Raw genomic sequence first — 20,793 nt, 5'->3', positions numbered from 1 at the left:
TGTGAATAATCTCAGGGTTCAGGGTGACAGGCCACACATCACACTGTGAATAATCTCAGGGTTCAGGGTGACAGGCAACACGTCACACTGTGAATAATCTCAGGGTTCAGGGTGACAGGCAACACATCACACTGTGAATAATCTCAGGGTTCAGGGTGACAGGCCACACATCACACTGTGAATAATCTCAGGGTTCAGGGTGACAGGCAACACATCACACTGTGAATAATCTCAGGGTTCAGGGTGACAGGCACACATCACACTGTGAATAATCTCATGGTTCAGGGTGACAGGCAGCATGTCACACTGTGAATAATCTCAGGGTTCAGGGTGACAGGCAACACATCACACTGTGAATAATCTCATGGTCCAGGGTGACAGGCAACATGTCACACTGTGAATAATCTCAGGGTTCAGGGTGACAGGCAACACGTCACACTGTGAATAATCTCAGGGTTCAGGGTGACAGGCCACACGTCACACTGTGAATAATCTCAGGGTTCAGGGTGACAGGCCACACATCACACTGTGAATATTCTCAGGGTTCAGGGTGACAGGCAACACGTCACACTGTGAATAATCTCAGGGTTCAGGGTGACAGGCAACACGTCACAATGTGAATAATCTCAGGGTTCAGGGTGACAGGCCACACATCACACTGTGAATAATCTCAGGGTTCAGGGTGACAGGCAACACATCACACTGTGAATAATCTCAGGGTTCAGGGTGACAGGCAACACGTCACACTGTGAATAATCTCAGGGTTCAGGGTGACAGGCAACACATCACACTGTGAATAATCTCAGGTTTCACTGTGACAGGCATCACATCACACAGTGAATAATCTCAGGGTTCAGGGTGACAGGCAACACATCACACTGTGAATAATCTCAGGGTTCAGGGTGACAGGCCAAACATCACAATGTGAATAATCTCAGTGTTCAGGGTGACAGGCAACACATCACACTGTGAATAATCTCTGGGTTCAGGGTGACAGGCAACACATCACACTGTGAATAATCTCAGGGTTCAGGGTGACAGGCCATGTCACACTGTGAATAATCTCAGGGTTCAGGGTGACAGGCAACACGTCACACTGTGAATAATCTCAGGGTTCAGGGTGACAGGCCACACATCACACTGTGAATAATCTCAGGGTTCAGGGTGACAGGCAACATGTCACACTGTGAATAATCTCAGGGTTCAGGGTGACAGGCAACACGTCACACTGTGAATAATCTCAGGGTTCAGGGTGACAGGCCACACATCACACTGTGAATAATCTCAGGGTTCAGGGTGACAGGCCATGTCACACTGTGAATAATCTCAGGGTTCAGGGTGACAGGCAACACGTCACACTGTGAATAATCTCAGGGTTCAGGGTGACAGGCCACACATCACACTGTGAATAATCTCAGGGTTCAGGGTGACAGGCAACACATCACACTGTGAATAATCTCAGGGTTCAGGGTGACAGGCAACACATCACACTGTGAATAATCTCAGGGTTCAGGGTGACAGGCAACACGTCACACTGTGAATAATCTCAGGGTTCAGGGTGACAGGCAACACGTCACACTGTGAATAATCTCAGGGTTCAGTGTGATAGGCAACATGTCACTGTGAATAATCTCAGGGTTCAGGGTGACAGACAGCATGTCACACTGTGAATAATCTCAGGGTTCAGGGTGACAGGCAACACATCACACTGTGAATAATCTCAGGGTTCAGGGTGACAGGCAACACATCACACTGTGAATAATCTCAGGGTTCAGGGTGACAGGCAACATGTCACACTGTGAATATTCTCAGGGTTCAGGGTGACAGGCCACATGACACAGTGAATAATCTCAGGGTTCAGGGTGACAGGCCACACGTCACACTGTGAATAATCTCAGGGTTCAGGCTGGCAGGCCACACATCACACTGTGAATAATCTCAGGGTTCAGGGTGACAGGCCACACATCACACTGTGAATAATCTCAGGGTTCAGGGTGATAGACAACATGTCACTGTGAATAATCTCAGGGTTCAGGGTGACAGGCAACACATCACACTGTGAATAATCTCAGGGTTCAGGGTGACAGGCATCGCATCACACTGTGAATAACGTCAGGGTTCAGGGTGACAGGCAACACGTCACACTGTGAATAATCTCAGGGTTCAGGGTGACAGGCAACACATCACACTGTGAATAATCTCAGGGTTCAGGGTAACAGGCAATACGTCACACTGTGAATAATCTCAGGGTTCAGGGTGACAGGCCACACGTCACAATGTGAATAATCTCAGGGTTCAGGGTGACAGGCAACACATCACACTGTGAATAATCTCAGGGTTCAGGGTGACAGGCAACACATCACACTGTGAATAATCTCAGGGTTCAGGGTGACAGGCAACACGTCACACTGTGAATAATCTCAGGGTTCAGTGTGACAGGCAACATGTCGCACTGTGAATAATCTCAGGGTTCAGGGTGACAGGCAACATGTCACACTGTGAATAATCTCAGGGTTCAGGGTGACAGGCAACATGTCACAATGTGAATAATCTCAGGGTTCAGTTTGATAGGCAACATGTCACTGTGAATAATCTCAGGGTTCAGGTAGACAGGCACACGTCACACTGTGAATAATCTCAGGGTTCAGGGTGACAGGCAACATCACACTGTGAATAATCTCAGGGTTCAGGGTGACAGGCACACATCACACTGTGAATAATCTCAGGGTTCAGGGTGACAGGCACACGTCACACTGTGAATAATCTCAGGGTTCAGGGTGACAGGCAACACGTCACACTGTGAATAATCTCAGGGTTCAGGGTGACAGGCCACATGTCACACTGTGAATAATCTCAGGGTTCAGGGTGACAGGCCACACGTCACACTGTGAATAATCTCAGGGTTCAGGGTGACAGGCAACATGTCACACTGTGAATAATCTCAGGGTTCAGGGTGACAGGCAACATGTCACACTGTGAATAATCTCAGGGTTCAGGGTGACAGGCACACGTCACACTGTGAATAATCTCAGGGTTCAGGGTGACAGGCAACACATCACACTGTGAATAATCTCAGGGTTCAGGGTGACAGGCAACACATCACACTGTGAATAATCTCAGGGTTCAGGGTGACAGGCCACACATCACACTGTGAATAATCTCAGGGTTCAGGGTGACAGGCAACACGTCACACTGTGAATAATCTCAGGGTTCAGGGTGACAGGCCACACATCACACTGTGAATAATCTCAGGGTTCAGGGTGACAGGCACACATCACACTGTGAATAATCTCAGGGTTCAGGGTGACAGGCCACACATCACACTGTGAATAATCTCAGGGTTCAGGGTGACAGGCAACACGTCACACTGTGAATAATCTCAGGGTTCAGGGTGACAGGCAACACGTCACACTGTGAATAATCTCAGGGTTCAGGGTGACAGGCAACACGTCACATTGTGAATAATCTCAGGGTTCAGGGTAACAGGCAACATGTCACACTGTGAATAATCTCAGGGTTCAGGCCATACATCACACTGTGAATAATCTCAGGGTTCAGGGTGACAGGCAACACATCACACTGTGAATAATCTCAGGGTTCAGGGTGACAGGCACACATCACACTGTGAATAATCTCAGGGTTCAGGGTGACAGGCCACACATCACACTGTGAATAATCTCAGGGTTCAGGGTGACAGGCAACACGTCACACTGAATAATCTCAGGATTCAGGGTGACAGGCCACACATTACACTGTGAATAATCTCAGTGTTCAGGCTGACAGGCCACACATCACACTGTGAATAATCTCATGGTCCAGGGTGACACGCAACATGTCACACTGTGAACAATCTCAGGGTTCAGGGTGACAGGCAACACGTCACACTGTGAATAATCTCAGGGTTCAGGGTGACAGGCCACACATCACACTGTGAATAATCTCAGGGTTCAGGGTGACAGGCAACACGTCACACTGTGAATAATCTCAGGGTTCAGGGTGACAGGCCACACATCACACTGTGAATAATCTCAGGGTTCAGGGTGACAGGCCACACGTCACACTGTGAATAATCTCAGGGTTCAGGGTGACAGGCAACACGTCACACTGTGAATAATCTCAGGGTTCAGGGTGACAGGCAACACATCACACTGTGAATAATCTCAGGGTTCAGGGTAACAGGCAACACGTCACACTGTGAATAATCTCAGGGTTCAGGGTGACAGGCAACACGTCACACTGTGAATAATCTCAGGTTTCAGGCTGGCAGGCCACACATCACACTGTGAATAATCTCATGGTTCAGGGTGACAGGCAGCATGTCACACTGTGAATAATCTCAGGGTTCAGGGTGACAGGCAACACATCACACTGTGAATAATCTCAGGGTTCAGGGTGACAGGCAACATCACACTGTGAATAATCTCAGGGTTCAGGGTGACAGGCCATGTCACACTGTGAATAATCTCAGGGTTCAGGGTGACAGGCAACACGTCACACTGTGAATAATCTCAGGGTTCAGGGTGACAGGCCACACATCACACTGTGAATAATCTCAGGGTTCAGGGTGACAGGCAACACGTCACACTGTGAATAATCTCAGGGTTCAGGGTGACAGGCAACACATCACACTGTGAATAATCTCAGGGTTCAGGGTGACAGACAACACATTACACTGTGAATAATCTCAGGGTTCAGGGTGACAGGCAACACGTCACACTGTGAATAATCTCAGGGTTCAGGGTGACAGGCAACATGTCACACTGTGAATAATCTCAGGGTTCAGGGTGACAGGCAACACGTCACACTGTGAATAATCTCAGGGTTCAGGGTGACAGGCAACACATCACACTGTGAATAATCTCAGGGTTCAGGGTGACAGGCAACACGTCACACTGTGAATAATCTCAGGGTTCAGGGTGACAGGCACACATCACACTGTGAATAATCTCAGGGTTCAGGGTGACAGGCAACATCACACTGTGAATAATCTCAGGGTTCAGGGTGACAGGCAACACGTCACACTGTGAATAATCTCAGGGTTCAGGGTGACAGGCCACACATCACACTGTGAATAATCTCAGGGTTCAGGGTGACAGGCCACACATCACACTGTGAATAATCTCAGGGTTCAGGGTGACAGGCAACACGTCACACTGTGAATAATCTCAGGGTTCAGGGTGACAGGCAACACATCACACTGTGAATAATCTCAGGGTTCAGGGTGACAGGCACACATCACACTGTGAATAATCTCAGGGTTCAGGGTGACAGGCAACACGTCACACTGTGAATAATCTCAGGGTTCAGGGTGACAGGCACACATCACACTGTGAATAATCTCAGGGTTCAGGGTGACAGGCAACACGTCACACTGTGAATAATCTCAGGGTTCAGGGTGACAGGCAACACGTCACACTGTGAATAATCTCAGGGTTCAGGGTGACAGGCAACACGTCACACTGTGAATAATCTCAGGGTTCAGGGTGACAGGCAACACGTCACACTGTGAATAATCTCAGGGTTCAGGGTGACAGGCAACACGTCACACTGTGAATAATCTCAGGGTTCAGGGTGACAGGCAACATGTCACACTGTGAATAATCTCAGGGTTCAGGGTGACAGGCAACACGTCACACTGTGAATAATCTCAGGGTTCAGGGTGACAGGCAACATGTCACACTGTGAATAATCTCAGGGTTCAGGGTGACAGGCCACACGTCACACTGTGAATAATCTCAGGGTTCAGGGTGACAGGCAACACGTCACACTGTGAATAATCTCAGGGTTCAGGGTGACAGGCCACACATCACACTGTGAATAATCTCAGGGTTCAGGGTGACAGGCCACACATCACACTGTGAATAATCTCAGGGTTCAGGGTGACAGGCAACATGTCACACTGTGAATAATCTCAGGGTTCAGGGTGACAGGCCACACGTCACACTGTGAATAATCTCAGGGTTCAGGGTGACAGGCAACACGTCACACTGTGAATAATCTCAGGGTTCAGGGTGACAGGCACACACACTGTGAATAATCTCAGGGTTCAGGGTGACAGGCCACACATCACACTGTGAATAATCTCAGGGTTCAGGGTGACAGGCAACACATCACACTGTGAATAATCTCAGGGTTCAGGGTGACAGGCAACACATCACACTGTGAATAATCTCAGGGTTCAGGGTGACAGGCAACACGTCACACTGTGAATAATCTCAGGGTTCAGGGTGACAGGCAACACGTCACACTGTGAATAATCTCAGGGTTCAGGGTGACAGACAACACATTACACTGTGAATAATCTCAGGGTTCAGGGTGACAGGCCACACTCACATTGTGAATAATCTCATGGTCCAGGGTGACACGCAACATGTCACACTGTGAATAATCTCAGGGTTCAGGGTGATAGGCAACACATCACACTGTGAATAATCTCAGGGTTCAGGGTGACAGGCACACATCACACTGTGAATAATCTCAGGGTTCAGGGTGACAGGCAACACGTCACACTGTGAATAATCTCAGGGTTCAGGGTGACAGGCACACATCACACTGTGAATAATCTCATGGTTCAGGGTGACAGGCAACATGTCACACTGTGAATAATCTCAGGGTTCAGGGTGACAGGCAACACGTCACACTGTGAATAATCTCAGGGGTCAGGGTGACAGGCAACACATCACACTGTGAATAATCTCAGGGTTCAGGGTGACAGGCAACACGTCACACTGTGAATAATCTCAGGGTTCAGGGTGACAGGCAACACGTCACACTGTGAATAATCTCAGGGTTCAGGGTGACAGGCACACATCACACTGTGAATAATCTCAGGGTTCAGGGTGACAGGCAACACGTCACACTGTGAATAATCTCAGGGTTCAGGGTGACAGGCAACACATCACACTGTGAATAATCTCAGGGTTCAGGGTGACAGGCACATCACACTGTGAATAATCTCAGGGTTCAGGGTGACAGGCACACGTCACACTGTGAATAATCTCAGGGTTCAGGGTGACAGGCAACACGTCACACTGTGAATAATCTCAGGGTTCAGGGTGACAGGCCACACATCACACTGTGAATAATCTCAGGGTTCAGGGTGACAGGCAACACGTCACACTGTGAATAATCTCAGGGTTCAGGGTGACAGGCAACACGTCACACTGTGAATAATCTCAGGGTTCAGGGTGACAGGCACACATCACACTGTGAATAATCTCAGGGTTCAGGGTGACAGGCAACACGTCACACTGTGAATAATCTCAGGGTTCAGGGTGACAGGCAACATGTCACACTGTGAATAATCTCAGGGTTCAGGGTGACAGGCAACACGTCACACTGTGAATAATCTCAGGGTTCAGGGTGACAGGCACACATCACACTGTGAATAATCTCAGGGTTCAGGGTGACAGGCACACATCACACTGTGAATAATCTCAGGGTTCAGGGTGACAAGCCACAAATCACACTGTGAATAATCTCAAGGTTCCTGGTTAAAGGCAACACATCACACTGTGAATAATCTCAGGGTTCAGGGTGACAGGCCACACAGCACACTGTGAATAATCTCAGGGTTCAGGGTGACAGGCCACGCATCACACTGTGAATAATCTCAGGGTTCAGGGTGAAAGGCCAAAACATCACACTGAATAATCTCAGGGTTCAGGGTGACAGGCCACGGCACACTGTGAATAATCTCAAGGTTCAGGGTGACAGGCAACACGTCACACTGTGAATAATCTCAGGGTTCAGGGTGACAGGCAACACATCACACTGTGAATAATCTCAGGGTTCAGGGTGACAGGCCACACATCACACTGTGAATAATCTCAGGGTTCAGGGTGACAGGCAACACGTCACACTGTGAATAATCTCAGGGTTCAGGGTGACAGGCAACACGTCACACTGTGAATAATCTCAGGGTTCAGGGTGACAGGCACACATCACACTGTGAATAATCTCAGGGTTCAGGGTGACAGGCAACACGTCACACTGTGAATAATCTCAGGGTTCAGGGTGACAGGCAACACGTCACACTGTGAATAATCTCAGGGTTCAGGGTGACAGGCAACACGTCACACTGTGAATAATCTCAGGGTTCAGGGTGACAGGCAACACGTCACACTGTGAATAATCTCAGGGTTCAGGGTGACAGGCAACACGTCACACTGTGAATAATCTCAGGGTTCAGGGTGACAGGCAACACGTCACACTGTGAATAATCTCAGGGTTCAGGGTGACAGGCAACACGTCACACTGTGAATAATCTCAGGGTTCAGGGTGACAGGCACACATCACACTGTGAATAATCTCAGGGTTCAGGGTGACAGGCAACACGTCACACTGTGAATAATCTCAGGGTTCAGGGTGACAGGCAACACGTCACACTGTGAATAATCTCAGGGTTCAGGGTGACAGGCCACACATCACACTGTGAATAATCTCAGGGTTCAGGGTGACAGGCAACACGTCACACTGTGAATAATCTCAGGGTTCAGGGTGACAGGCACACGTCACACTGTGAATAATCTCAGGGTTCAGGGTGACAGGCAACACATCACACTGTGAATAATCTCAGGGTTCAGGGTGACAGGCAACACGTCACACTGTGAATAATCTCAGGGTTCAGGGTGACAGGCAACACGTCACACTGTGAATAATCTCAGGGTTCAGGGTGACAGGCAACATGTCACACTGTGAATAATCTCAGGGTTCAGGGTGACAGGCAACACGTCACACTGTGAATAATCTCAGGGTTCAGGGTGACAGGCAACATGTCACACTGTGAATAATCTCAGGGTTCAGGGTGACAGGCCACACGTCACACTGTGAATAATCTCAGGGTTCAGGGTGACAGGCAACATGTCACACTGTGAATAATCTCAGGGTTCAGGGTGACAGGCCACACATCACACTGTGAATAATCTCAGGGTTCAGGGTGACAGGCCACACATCACACTGTGAATAATCTCAGGGTTCAGGGTGACAGGCAACACGTCACACTGTGAATAATCTCAGGGTTCAGGGTGACAGGCAACATGTCACACTGTGAATAATCTGAGGGTTCAGGCAGACAGGCCACATGTCACACTGTGAATAATCTCAGTGTTCAGGGTGACAGGCAACATGTCACACTGTGAATAATCTCAGGGTTCAGGGTGACAGGCAACATGTCACTGTGAATAATCTCAGGGTTCAGGGTGACAGGCACACGTCACACTGTGAATAATCTCAGGGTTCAGGGTGACACGTAACATGTCACACTGTGAATAATCTCAGGGTTCAGGGTGACAGGCCACACATCACACTGTGAATAATCTCAGGGTTCAGGGTGACAGGCCACACGTCACACTGTGAATAATCTCAGGGTTCAGGGTGACAGGCAACACGTCACACTGTGAATAATCTCAGGGTTCAGGGTGACAGGCACACATCACACTGTGAATAATCTCAGGGTTCAGGGTGACAGGCACACATCACACTGTGAATAATCTCAGGGTTCAGGGTGACAGGCAACACGTCACACTGTGAATAATCTCAGGGTTCAGGGTGACAGGCAACACATCACACTGTGAATAATCTCAGGGTTCAGGGTGACAGGCAACACGTCACACTGTGAATAATCTCAGGGTTCAGGGTGACAGGCAACACGTCACACTGTGAATAATCTCAGGGTTCAGTGTGATAGGCAACATGTCACTGTGAATAATCTCAGGGTTCAGGCTAACAGGCCACACGTCACACTGTGAATAATCTCAGGGTTCAGGGTGACAGGCAACATGTCACACTGTGAATAATCTCAGGGTTCAGGGTGACAGGCAACACGTCACACTGTGAATAATCTCAGGGTTCAGGGTGACAGGCAACACATCACACTGTGAATAATCTCAGGGTTCAGGGTGACAGGCCACACATCACACTGTGAATAATCTCAGGGTTCAGGGTGACAGGCCACACATCACACTGTGAATAATCTCAGGGTTCACGTAGACAGGCCACATGTCACACTGTGAATAATCTCAGGGTTCAGGGTGACAGGCAACATGTCACACTGTGAATAATCTCAGGGTTCAGGGTGACAGGCAACATCACACTGTGAATAATCTCAGGGTTCAGGCTGGCAGGCCACACATCACACTGTGAATAATCTCATGGTTCAGGGTGACAGGCAGCATGTCACACTGTGAATAATCTCAGGGTTCAGGGTGACAGGCAACACATCACACTGTGAATAATCTCAGGGTTCAGGGTGACAGGCCACACATCACACTGTGAATAATCTCAGGGTTCAGGGTGACAGGCAACACGTCACACTGTGAATAATCTCAGGGTTCAGGGTGACAGGCACACATCACACTGTGAATAATCTCAGGGTTCAGGGTGACAGGCAACACGTCACACTGTGAATAATCTCAGGGTTCAGGGTGACAGGCAACACGTCACACTGTGAATAATCTCAGGGTTCAGGGTGACAGGCAACACATCACACTGTGAATAATCTCAGGGTTCAGGGTGACAGGCCACGTCACACTGTGAATAATCTCAGGGTTCAGGGTGACAGGCAACACGTCACACTGTGAATAATCTCAGGGTTCAGGGTGACAGGCACACATCACACTGTGAATAATCTCAGGGTTCAGGGTGACAGGCATCATGTCACACTGTGAATAATCTCAGGGTTCAGGGTGACAGGCAACACATCACACTGTGAATAATCTCAGGGTTCAGGGTGACAGGCAACACATCACACTGTGAATAATCTCAGGGTTCAGGGTGACAGGCAACATGTCACACTGTGAATAATTTCAGGGTTCAGGGTGACAGGCACACATCACACTGTGAATAATCTCAGGGTTCAGGGTGACAGGCAACACGTCACACTGTGAATAATCTCAGGGTTCAGGGTGACAGGCCACACATCACACTGTGAATAATCTCAGGGTTCAGGGTGACAGGCAACACGTCACACTGTGAATAATCTCAGGGTTCAGGGTGACAGGCACACGTCACACTGTGAATAATCTCAGGGTTCAGGGTGACAGGCAACACATCACACTGTGAATAATCTCAGGGTTCAGGGTGACAGGCACACGTCACACTGTGAATAATCTCAGGGTTCAGGGTGACAGGCAACACGTCACACTGTGAATAATCTCAGGGTTCAGGGTGACAGGCCACACATCACACTGTGAATAATCTCAGGGTTCAGGGTGACAGGCAACACGTCACACTGTGAATAATCTCAGGGTTCAGGGTGACAGGCAACACGTCACACTGTGAATAATCTCAGGGTTCAGGGTGACAGGCAACATCACACTGTGAATAATCTCAGGGTTCAGGGTGACAGGCCATGTCACACTGTGAATAATCTCAGGGTTCAGGGTGACAGGCAACACGTCACACTGTGAATAATCTCAGGGTTCAGGGTGACAGGCCACACATCACACTGTGAATAATCTCAGGGTTCAGGGTGACAGGCAACACGTCACACTGTGAATAATCTCAGGGTTCAGGGTGACAGGCAACACATCACACTGTGAATAATCTCAGGGTTCAGGGTGACAGGCACACATCACACTGTGAATAATCTCAGGGTTCAGGGTGACAGGCAACACGTCACACTGTGAATAATCTCAGGGTTCAGGGTGACAGGCAACATGTCACACTGTGAATAATCTCAGGGTTCAGGGTGACAGGCAACACGTCACACTGTGAATAATCTCAGGGTTCAGGGTGACAGGCAACACGTCACACTGTGAATAATCTCAGGGTTCAGGGTGACAGGCACACATCACACTGTGAATAATCTCAGGGTTCAGGGTGACAGGCAACACATCACACTGTGAATAATCTCAGGGTTCAGGGTGACAGGCCACATCACACTGTGAATAATCTCAGGGTTCAGGGTGACAGGCAACACGTCACACTGTGAATAATCTCAGGGTTCAGGGTGACAGGCAACACATCACACTGTGAATAATCTCAGGGTTCAGGGTGACAGGCCACACATCACACTGTGAATAATCTCAGGGTTCAGGGTGACAGGCAACACGTCACACTGTGAATAATCTCAGGGTTCAGGGTGACAGGCAACACATCACACTGTGAATAATCTCAGGGTTCAGGGTGACAGGCACACATCACACTGTGAATAATCTCAGGGTTCAGGGTGACAGGCAACACGTCACACTGTGAATAATCTCAGGGTTCAGGGTGACAGGCAACACATCACACTGTGAATAATCTCAGGGTTCAGGGTGACAGGCCACACGTCACACTGTGAATAATCTCAGGGTTCAGGGTGACAGGCAACACGTCACACTGTGAATAATCTCAGGGTTCAGGGTGACAGGCAACACATCACACTGTGAATAATCTCAGGGTTCAGGGTGACAGGCAACATCACACTGTGAATAATCTCAGGGTTCAGGGTGACAGGCAACACGTCACACTGTGAATAATCTCAGGGTTCAGGGTGACAGGCAACACATCACTCTGTGAATAATCTCAGGGTTCAGGGTGACAGGCAACACGTCACACTGTGAATAATCTCAGGGTTCAGGGTGACAGGCAACATGTCACACTGTGAATAATCTCAGGGTTCAGGGTGACAGGCAACACATCACACTGTGAATAATCTCAGGGTTCAGGGTGACAGGCAACACGTCACACTGTGAATAATCTCAGGGTTCAGGGTGACAGGCCACACATCACACTGTGAATAATCTCAGGGTTCAGGGTGACAGGCAACACGTCACACTGTGAATAATCTCAGGGTTCAGTGTGATAGACAACATGTCACTGTGAATAATCTCAGGGTTCAGGGTGACAGGCAACACGTCACACTGTGAATAATCTCAGGGTTCAGGGTGACAGGCAACACGTCACACTGTGAATAATCTCAGGGTTCAGGGTGACAGGCAACACGTCACACTGTGAATAATCTCAGGGTTCAGGGTGACAGGCAACACATCACACTGTGAATAATCTCAGGGTTCAGGGTGACAGGCAACACGTCACACTGTGAATAATCTCAGGGTTCAGGGTGACAGGCAACATCACACTCTGAATAATCTCAGGGTTCAGGGTGACAGGCAACATGTCACACTGTGAATAATCTCAGGGTTCAGGGTGACAGGCCACACGTCACACTGTGAATAATCTCAGGGTTCAGGGTGACAGGCAACACGTCACACTGTGAATAATCTCAGGGTTCAGGGTGACAGGCAACACATCACACTGTGAATTATCTCAGGGTTCAGGGTGACAGGCCACACGTCACACTGTGAATAATCTCAGGGTTCAGGGTGACAGGCAACACATCACACTGTGAATAATCTCAGGGTTCAGGGTGACAGCCAACACATCACACTGTGAATAATCTCAGGGTTCAGGGTGACAGGCAACACGTCACACTGTGAATAATCTCAGGGTTCAGGGTGACAGGCCACACATCACACTGTGAATAATCTCAGGGTTCAGGGTGACATGCCACACGTCACAACGTGAATAATCTCAGGGTTCAGGGTGACAGGCAACAGATCACACTGTGAATAATCTCAGGGTTCAGGGTGACAGTCCACAAATCACACTGTGAATAATCTCAGGGTTCAGGGTGACAGGCCATTTCACACTGTGAATAATCTCAGGGTTCAGGGTGACAGGCAACACGTCACAATGTGAATAATCTCAGGGTTCAGGGTGACAGGCCACACATCACACTGTGAATAATCTCAGGGTTCAGGGTGACAGGCAACACGTCACACTGTGAATAATCTCAGGGTTCAGGGTGACAGGCAACACATCACACTGTGAATAATCTCAGGGTTCAGGGTGACAGGCAACATCACACTGTGAATAATCTCAGGGTTCAGGGTGACAGGCATGTCACACTGTGAATATTCTCAGGGTTCAGGGTGACAGGCAACACGTCACACTGTGAATAATCTCAGGGTTCAGGGTGACAGGCAACACGTCACACTGTGAATAATCTCAGGGTTCAGGGTGACAGGCAGCATGTCACACTGTGAATAATCTCAGGGTTCAGGGTGACAGGCAACACATCACACTGTGAATAATCTCAGGGTTCAGGGTGACAGGCAACACATCACACTGTGAATAATCTCAGGGTTCAGGGTGACAGGCAACACGTCACACTGTGAATAATCTCAGGGTTCAGGGTGACAGGCAACATGTCACACTGTGAATAATCTCAGGGTTCAGGGTGACAGGCACACGTCACACTGTGAATAATCTCAGGGTTCAGGGTGACAGGCAACACGTCACACTGTGAATAATCTCAGGGTTCAGGGTGACAGGCACACATCACACTGTGAATAATCTCAGGGTTCAGGGTGACAGGCAACACGTCACACTGTGAATAATCTCAGGGTTCAGGGTGACAGGCAACACGTCACACTGTGAATAATCTCAGGGTTCAGGGTGACAGGCAACACATCACACTGTGAATAATCTCAGGGTTCAGGGTGACAGGCAACATCACACTGTGAATAATCTCAGGGTTCAGGGTGACAGGCAACACATCACACTGTGAATAATCTCAGGGTTCAGGGTGACAGGCAACACGTCACACTGTGAATAATCTCAGGGTTCAGGGTGACAGGCAACACGTCACACTGTGAATAATCTCAGGGTTCAGGGTGACAGGCCACACATCACACTGTGAATAATCTCAGGGTTCAGGGTGACAGGCAACATCACACTGTGAATAATCTCAGGGTTCAGGGTGACAGGCACATGTCACACTGTGAATAATCTCAGGGTTCAGGGTGACAGGCAACACATCACACTGTGAATAATCTCAGGGTTCAGGGTGACAGGCACACATCACACTGTGAATAATCTCAGGGTTCAGGGTGACAGGCAACACGTCACACTGTGAATAATCTCAGGGTTCAGGGTGACAGGCCACACATCACAATGTGAATAATCTCAGGGTTCAGGGTGACAGGCCACACGTCACACTGTGAATAATCTCAGGGTTCAGGGTGACAGGCAACACGTCACACTGTGAATAATCTCAGGGTTCAGGGTGACAGGCAACACATCACACTGTGAATAATCTCATGGTTCAGGGTGACAGGCCATGTCACACTGTGAATAATCTCAGGGTTCAGGGTGACAGGCAACACGTCACACTGTGAATAATCTCAGGGTTCAGGGTGACAGGCAACACATCACACTGTGAATAATCTCAGGGTTCAGGGTGACAGGCCACATGTCAGACTGTGAATAATCTCAGGGTTCAAGGCGACAGGCAACACGTCACACTGTGAATAATCTCAGGGTTCAGGGTGACAGGCCACACATCACACTGTGAATAATCTCAGGGTTCAGGGTGACAGGCAACACGTCACACTGTGAATAATCTCAGGGTTCAGGGTGACAGGCCATTCGTCACACTGTGAATAATCTCAGGGTTCAGGGTGACAGGCAACACATCACACTGTGAATAATCTCAGGGTTCAGGGTGACAGGCAACATGTCACACTGTGAATAATCTCAGGGTTCAGTGTGACAGGCAACACGTCACACTGTGAATAATCTCAGGGTTCAGTGTGATAGATAACATGTCACACTGTGAATAATCTCAGGGTTCAGGGTGACAGGCAACACGTCACACTGTGAATAATCTCAGGGTTCAGGGTGACAGGCAACATGTCACACTGTGAATAATCTCAGGGTTCAGGGTGACAGGCCACACGTCACACTGTGAATAATCTCAGGGTTCAGGGTGACAGGCAACACGTCACACTGTGAATAATCTCAGGGTTCAGGGTGACAGGCCACACATCACAATGTGAATAATTTCAGGGTTCAGGGTGACAGGCACACATCACACTGTGAATAATCTCAGGGTTCAGGGTGACAGGCAACACGTCACACTGTGAATAATCTCAGGGTTCAGGGTGACAGGCAACATGTCACACTGTGAATAATCTCAGGGTTCAGGGTGACAGGCCACATGTCACACTGTGAATAATCTCAGGGTTCAGGGTGACAGGCAACATGTCACACTGTGAATAATCTCAGGGTTCAGGGTGATAGACAACATGTCACTGTGAATAATCTCAGGGTTCAAGGTAACAGGTCACATGACACAATGTGAATAATCTCAGGGTTCAGGGTGACAGGCAAGACATCACACTGTGAATAATCTCAGGGTTCAGGGTGACACGCCATATGTCACTGTGAATAATCTCAGGTTTCAGGCTGGCAGGCCACACATCACACTGTGAATAATCTAATGGTTCAGGGTGACAGGCAGCATGTCACACTGTGAATAATCTCAGGGTTCAGGGTGACAGGCCACACATCACACTGTGAATAATCTCAGGGTTCAGGGTGACAGGCAACACGTCACACTGTGAATAATCTCAGGGTTCAGGGTGACAGGCACACGTCACACTGTGAATAATCTCAGGGTTCAGGGTGACAGGCAACACATCACACTGTGAATAATCTCAGGGTTCAGGGTGACAGGCAACACATCACACTGTGAATAATCTCAGGGTTCAGGTTGACAGGCCACACGTCACAATGTGAATAATCTCAGGGTTCAGGGTGACAGGCAACATGTCACACTGTGAATAATCTCAGGGTTCAGGCAGACAGGCCACACGTCACACTGTGAATAATCTCAGGGTTCAGGGTGACAGGCAACATGTCACACTGTGAATAATCGGAGGGTGACAGGCAACACGTCACAATGTGAATAATCTCAGGGTTCAGGGTGACAGGCCACACATCACAATGTGAATAATCTCAGGTTTCAGGGTGACAGGCATCACATCACACTGTGAATAACCTCAGGGTTCAGGGTGACAGGCAACACATCACACTGTGAATAATCTCAGGGTTCAGGGTGACAGGCCACATGTCACAATGTGAATAATCTCAGGGTTCAGGGTGACAGGCAACACGTCACACTGTGAATAATCTCAGGGTTCAGGGTGACAGGCAACACATCACACTGTGAATAATCTCAGGGTTCAGGGTGACAGGCCACACATCACACTGTGAATAATCTCAGGGTTCAGGGTGACAGGCAGCATGTCACACTGTGAATAATCTCAGGGTTCAGGGTGACAGGCAACACATCACACTGTGAATAATCTCAGGGTTCAGGGTGACAGGCAACACATCACACTGTGAATAATCTCAGGGTTCAGGCAGACAGGCCACACGTCACACTGTGAATAATCTCAGGGTTCAGGGTGACAGACAACACATTACACTGTGAATAATCTGAGGGTTCAGGGTGACAGGCCACACGTCACACTGTGAATAATCTCATGGTCCAGGGTGACACGCAACAAGTCACACTGTGAATAATCTCAGGGTTCAGGGTGACAGGCAACACGTCACACTGTGAATAATCTCAGGGTTCAGGGTGACAGGCCATGTCACACTGTGAATAATCTCAGGGTTCAGGGTGACAGGCAACACGTCACACTGTGAATAATCTCAGGGTTCAGGGTGACAGGCCACACATCACACTGTGAATAATCTCAGGGTTCAGGGTGACAGGCACATGTCACACTGTGAATAATCTCAGGGTTCAGGGTGACAGGCAACACATCACACTGTGAATAATCTCAGGGTTCAGGGTGACAGGCAACGTCACACTGTGAATAATCTCAGGGTTCAGGGTGACAGGCAACATCACACTGTGAATAATCTCAGGGTTCAGGGTGACAGGCAACACGTCACACTGTGAATAATCTCAGGGTTCAGGGTGACAGGCCACACATCACACTGTGAATAATCTCAGGGTTCAGGGTGACAGGCAACATGTCACACTGTGAATAATCTCAGGGTTCAGGGTGACAGGCAACACATCACACTGTGAATAATCTCAGGGTTCAGGGTGACATGACATGTCACACTGTGAATAATCTCAGGGTTCAGGGTGACAGGCAACACGTCACACTGTGAATAATCTCAGGGTTCAGTGTTATAGGCAACATGTCACTGTGAATAATCTCAGGGTTCAGGGTGACAGGCAACACGTCACACTGTGAATAATCTCAGGGTTCAGGGTGACAGGCAACATGTCACACTGTGAATAATCTCAGGGTTCAGGGTGACAGGCCACACATCACACTGTGAATAATCTCAGGGTTCAGGGTGACAGGCAACATGTCACACTGTGAATAATCTCAGGGTTCAGGGTGACAGGCAACACGTCACACTGTGAATAATCTCAGGGTTCAGGGTGACAGGCAACACACCACACTGTGAATAATCTCAGGGTTCAGGGTGACAGGCCACACATCACACTGTGAATAAACTCATGGTTCAGGTTGACAGGCCACACATCACACTGTGAATAATCTCAGGGTTCAGGGTGACAGGCCACACGTCACACTGTGAATAATCTCAGGGTTCAGGGTGACAGGCAACACGTCACACTGTGAATAATCTCAGGGTTCAGGCTGGCAGGCCACACATCACACTGTGAATAATCTCAGGGTTCAGGGTGACAGGCCACACATCACAATGTGAATAATCTCAGGGTTCAGGCAGACAGGCCACATGTCACACTGTGAATAATCTCAGGGTTCAGGGTGACAGGCAACACATCACACTGTGAATAATCTCAGGGTTCAGGGTGACAGGCACACATCACACTGTGAATAATCTCAGGGTTCAGGGTGACAGGCAACACGTCACACTGTGAATAATCTCAGGGTTCAGGGTGACAGGCCACACATCACACTGTGAATAATCTCAGGTTTCAGGGTGACAGGCATCACATCACACTGTGAATAACGTCAGGGTTCAGGGTGACAGGCAACACGTCACACTGTGAATAATCTCAGGGTTCAGGGTGACAGGCAACACATCACACTGTGAATAATCTCAGGGTTCAGGGTGACAGGCCACGTCACACTGTGAATAATCTCAGGGTTCAGGGTGACAGGCAACACGTCACACTGTGAATAATCTCAGGGTTCAGGCTGGCAGGCCACACATCACACTGTGAATAATCTCATGGTTCAGGGTGACAGGCAACATGTCACACTGTGAATAATCTCAGGGTTCAGGGTGACAGGCAACACGTCACACTGTGAATAATCTCAGGGTTCAGGGTGACAGGCAACACGTCACACTGTGAATAATCTCAGGGTTCAGGGTGACAGGCCAACATCACACTGTGAATAATCTCAGGGTTCAGGGTGACAGGCAACACGTCACACTGTGAATAATCTCAGGGTTCAGGGTGACAGGCAACACGTCACACTGTGAATAATCTCAGGGTTCAGGGCGACAGGCAACATGTCGCACTGTGAATAATCTCAGGGTTCAGGGTGACAGGCAACATGTCACACTGTGAATAATCTCAGGGTTCAGGGTGAGAGGCAACACTTCACAATGTGAATAATTTCAGGGTTCAGGGTGACAGGCCAAACGTCACATTGTGAATACTCTCAGGGTGACCGGCAACATGTCACACTGTGAATAATCTCATGATTCAGGGTGACAGGCAACATGTCACACTGTGAATAATCTCAGGGTTCAAGGTGACAGGCAACACGTCACACTGTGAATAATCTCAGGGTTCAGGGTGACAGGCCACACATCACACTGTGAATAATCTCAGGGTTCAGGGTGACAGGCAACACGTCACACTGTGAATAATCTCAGGGTTCAGGGTGACAGGCACACATCACACTGTGAATAATCTCAGGGTTCAGGGTGACAGGCAACACTTCACAATGTGAATAATTTCAGGGTTCAGGGTGACAGGCCAAACGTCACATTGTGAATACTCTCAGGGTGACAGGCCACATGACACACTGTGAATAATCTCAGGGTTCAGGGTGACAGGCAACACGTCACACTGTGAATAATCTCAGGGTTCAGGGTGACAGGCAACACATCACACTGTGAATAATCTCAGGGTTCAGGGTGACAGACAACACATTACACTGTGAATAATCTCAGGGTTCAGGGTGACAGGCCACACGTCACACTGTGAATAATCTCAGGGTTCAGGGTGACAGGCAACACGTCACACTGTGAATAATCTCAGGGTTCAGGGTGACAGGCCACACGTCACACTGTGAATAATCTCAGGGTTCAGGGTGACAGGCAACACGTCACACTGTGAATAATCTCAGGGTTCAGGTAGACAGGCCACATGTCACACTGTGAATAATCTGAGGGTTCAGGGTGACAGGCAACATTTCACACTGTGAATAATCTCAGGGTTCAGGGTGACAGGCAACATGTCACACTGTGAATAATCTCATGGTTCAGGGTGACAGGCAACACGTCACACTGTGAATAATCTCAGGGTTCAGGGTGACAGGCAACATGTCACACTGTGAATAATCTCAGGGTTCAAGCAGACAGGCCACACGTCACACTGTGAATAATCTCAGGGTTCAGGGTGACAGGCAACATGTCACACTGTGAATAATCTCAGGGTTCAGGCAGACAGGCCACACATCACACTGTGAATAATCTCAGGGTTCAGGGTGACAGGCCACACATCACACTGTGAATAATCTCAGGGTTCAGGGTGACAGGCAACACGTCACACTGTGAATAATCTCAGGGTTCAGTGTTATAGGCAACATGTCACTGTGAATAATCTCAGGGTTCAGGGTGACAGGCCACATGTCACACTGTGAATAATCTCAGGGTTCAGGGTGACAGGCAACACGTCACACTGTGAATAATCTCAGGGTTCAGGGTGACAGGCAACATGTCACACTGTGAATAATCTCAGGGTTCAGGGTGACAGGCACACGTCACACTGTG

The sequence above is a fragment of the Carcharodon carcharias genome, chromosome 30, assembly GCF_017639515.1.
Source record: "Carcharodon carcharias isolate sCarCar2 chromosome 30, sCarCar2.pri, whole genome shotgun sequence".
NCBI lineage: Eukaryota > Metazoa > Chordata > Chondrichthyes > Lamniformes > Lamnidae > Carcharodon > Carcharodon carcharias.
The sequence above is the reverse complement of the archived record's forward strand: the minus strand, read 5'-3'. Positions refer to the sequence as shown.